Source organism: Haematobia irritans, unplaced genomic scaffold (genome assembly GCF_050003625.1).
Source record: "Haematobia irritans isolate KBUSLIRL unplaced genomic scaffold, ASM5000362v1 scaffold_26, whole genome shotgun sequence".
Classification (NCBI taxonomy): Eukaryota; Metazoa; Arthropoda; class Insecta; order Diptera; family Muscidae; genus Haematobia; species Haematobia irritans.
The window spans coordinates 60,011-64,051 of NW_027445785.1; the positions used below are offsets into that span (position 1 = coordinate 60,011).

Here is a 4,041-nt window from a genome sequence, read left to right on the forward strand (position 1 = left end):
TTGCTTATAAAACATCTTCAGTATTTTATTTTTCTGAATTATGCTATAGATATTTTTGTGTTTTGTTCTAAAATAACTTAGACATACAATTATGGTCAATAACAACTAAAGGGTTAAAAACACTATATAAATCATTATCTTCCTTATCATGTCAGCATGGTCCTTCTAATATGTAGATGCGCCTAGATTTCCAATAAATCAGTAGCCTGTAAGCTAAATTAGTTTTTCTGAAAGTAAACAGAACAATTAGAACTTAATTTTGTTCAATTAAAAGTTAATTTTGTTAAACATTACCTGCATAGGATATCAAGCTCAATTCTTAGTTCCAGGGTGCAGATTTATATTCTTCTTTTGCAGTTGTAGTCGTTTAGCATAAAAAGGTGTATTAAGAAGATCGGTATTTTAATTCTAGTAACAATTCCTTTCCAAATTTCCACACATTGAAATCGTCTATTAAAATTTGAACCAATCAAAGACAAAAATAATGGCAAAGCAATGTAATATTTGGTGTTATATTGATGATACTTTGCAAATTCTGGAAGTAGAAAAATATAAATGGAAAATACATATTTTTGTCATTTTCGGATATTTTTCATATTTTTAATTCCAAAAGAGAGAACTTTTTTACCATTACATAATTCTGCTCATTAGTTTATATATCAGATAGATATACTGCACTCTACTTGGATTCAAACTGAAAAAAGGCAGGTAAAACAAAAATGCAATTTAATGCCAACGCTACTTCGCTACTTCAAGGTGAATCTTCCAACAAACCCATACCGCTCTTAGTTTTAAGAAAACTAGGAGTGAAAAAATTTTACAAATTTAAAAGATCAATACGGTACCCACCATTTGGTTGCAAACATATTCTTATATATTTGATAAAATGATGGAGTTGATGGGATTGATTGGTCAATTTCACGAAATAAAATTGCTCACTAAAAGAAATGAATAAAAAATATATTATTTTAGTCCGTTTAATGTAAGCACGGTTCAATGGAAAACAATATTCACAGTTCATAATTGTTTACCTTCAATAAACGTTGATTGTTTTTCATTCTTACAATACCATAAAACACAAACACAGGTAATTTCAAAAGCGTTTTGCAATATATTTTTTCAAACCTTTACCACGTGGCCATTTGTTGTTGCACACTTTATTTATTTCAACCCTTTGCTATGATTTGATGTTGCATTCAAAGTATTTATGCACACATTTCGAATGCAGCAGACAGAATGTCGCCAATCATGTTTTTCAATTTACGCGAAAAACAAAAACCCAACCGTTCGTTACGAGTTACTTTCACAGACTGATCTCTCCATCATACGTTGTTGAATAAATAGCCATTCTCTTTTCGTTCTTTCCGTCGCTCAAAATTATTCAATTTCAATCAGCGTTGCCATTACGAAATTTTATTTTGGACCAACATTTTTCCAAAATCGGACCAAAATTCCCTCTAGCGGACCAAATTTCCAATTTTGAAGAAAAAGGCTTTAAAAAATATTTTATTGTTGTACATAGTGCTTTTATCAAAAAACTTCTTTTCAACTTCAAAAGGTTGAATTTTAAAATCAATTTTAGTTGACATAACTCGAATTTTTATTCGATTTTCTGTGATTGCAATGGTATCTAATCCCACACTGAAAAAAAGCTTTCACGGCTCCAAAGATTTTGTCTTTACGCTAATGATTTTTGTATTGATTCCGAGCTACACTAAAAAAAGTGAACTCTATATTTCACTAAAGCCAATTTAACATTAGTTAAATTAACTAAAAACAGGACAAAATTACACAATTTAAGCATTAAGATTTACTAAATTCGTGTTTCTAACAACTTAGTTCATTATTTATTTTTATTTCTTTAAATTTGTAAATTTTACTACAAATGCGTCCATCATGAACTTCCTATGTCACTAAAGACATTCTTCCAATTTTGAACACCAATTTTTTCCTTCAAGCTACAACATTTTCTTTAACAAATGAAAAAAATAATTATGTCCAATAAATTTTCTTGAATTTGTCGAAAAATATTTACTTATTTTTGTGATATTGGCGTGATGCCAGCGTTTGTAATACTGTTTAGTTAAAATTTTCTAAAAATTTTAAAAATGTTCTAAAATCAACCAAAAATTTTCTTCCTGGTGGGTTCACTGTTTTTTCAGAAGCAGAGAATTGAAGTGAGGACACATTTACGTCACATTTCTCTTTTACTACAAGTGAAAATTATTTTATGTTTCAAGTAAAAAACGACTTTAAAATAATGTGTTAAAAACATCTCCTATTTTTAAACGCTTTTAGTTTTACAGTCAAACTGCAAAACGTCAACAATATTAAAGACGATTTCATTAATTTTAAAGATTTTTTCAGAAATATTAAAGCCATTTTGACTTTAGTAAAACGAAATTTTCTTTCATGTTAGGATAATTAACTATACGGACTTCATTGAAAAGGTTATAGACTTTTGGACAAGGAAACAACTTTATTTCAGAGAAATACGTCCTATGCTAATCAAAATTCGCATTCGTATTTTAAGCACATGAAATCTTTGGCTTCAAGACAGGGCACATATACTATTGAATATGTGGTAGAAATTTTAAATACTAGAAACAGTTTATAAATTTGACCAAATTTATGAAAATTTACCAAAATGGGCCAAATTTCGTTTGGTCCGACCATCGGACCAAATTTAAAAATTAGAAATCTTTTGGACCAATTTTGGTGCGATCGGACCAAAACGGCAACGCTGATTTCAATCACAAAGGCGATTGAATTAATCACATGTGTAATTGGTAACGGAAAATTTTTCAATCACGTTTGTAAAACAAATTATTTCCGAATTGATTGAATCAATTAATATTTTAATTTGAAACGTAACAAATATCAATCATTTTTTAAATTGGTTTTTATTCGGATTTGATTAAATAATTAATTGAACCAATTAACATGTTAATTGAATCCGTTTCCAAATTCTATTAAGTGTTTAATTGAAAAAACTTCGGTGATAATTTTTTGGGTGTACGAGGGCAGTTCTGAAACTTCTTAGCCTAGCACAAAAAGCGCGGTATAAACAGAAAAAAGTTAAATGTTCTGGAAACTTCCATCTCTGTTATGAAGAACTCCGATCTGGCAACTACTTCATATAGAAACAGGTGTTCAAAAAAGACGCATCCGCAATTTTTTTACAATGGAAAAATTAGAAATGCGTGCTGTCATTAAATATTCACATAAAAAAGGTTTATAGGGAAAGAAATTCATAATGATATGGTGAATGTGTTAGGTGAAAGTGCTCCTTCATATGCAACAGTAAAAAATTGGGTTGCTGAATTTAAAAGTGGTCGTACAAGCATTGAAGATGAACCACGTAGTGGACGTCCAAAAACAGCAACAATAACAGAAATTGTAGCCAAAGTGCATGATATTGTATTAAATGATCGACGAATAAAAGTGCGTGAAATTGCTAATATCAAATTATCGAGTCGATTTAATTTTGCGTGAAGAACTACAGATGAAAAAGCTTTCTGCAAGATGGGTGCCGCTGGAGCCCTAAAGAAGGCAAAAACAATTCAATCGGCTGGTAAGGTTATGACAACGGTTTTTTTGGGACTTCAAAGGTATTTTATTGATTGACTATCTGCAAAAGGGTAAAACAATAAATTCAGAGTACACTGAAAAAACAGTGAACCCTTTTCCATTGCAAAATGAACTAAACTGTAGTAATATTGACCATGATTTAGCCCTTAAGATTTTTTTCAACTTGTCTAGTTTATAATTTTTAGTTCATCTATAACATTGTATTTTAGTTCATTTTTACAACGCCATAAGATTTATATACCACTACCAAGTTAAAAAGTCAGTATTATTTTGTTTTACTTGCTTATTTTTTGGGAAACCCGATAATAAAAATTGGTTAACAGTCTCTTTAAAATGTCGACGACTAAACTATTTTTAAATCAATCATTCCACAGTACAGAGAAATTAAATAATTAAAGGAACAACAAACTGTTTTACTATTATGAAAATTTTCCTACATTAAAATTAAAC

General features: G+C 29.6%; 1 long non-coding RNA gene across 2 annotated transcripts; it reads right to left on the reverse strand.

Moving 5' to 3' along the window:
• LOC142242509 (uncharacterized) lies at positions 1 to 1,328 on the reverse strand. 2 transcript variants are annotated; one of them, XR_012724129.1, is made up of 5 exons: positions 1,032 to 1,328; positions 850 to 938; positions 629 to 694; positions 295 to 535; positions 1 to 227 (listed from the first exon to the last, which is right to left on the reverse strand). It is a non-coding gene; the product is annotated as an uncharacterized LOC142242509 (long non-coding RNA). The 2 variants fall into 2 exon arrangements; XR_012724130.1 differs by lacking the exon at positions 629 to 694 and having other exon boundaries at positions 1,032 to 1,327.
• Positions 1,329 to 4,041: the final 2,713 nt, after the last annotated feature.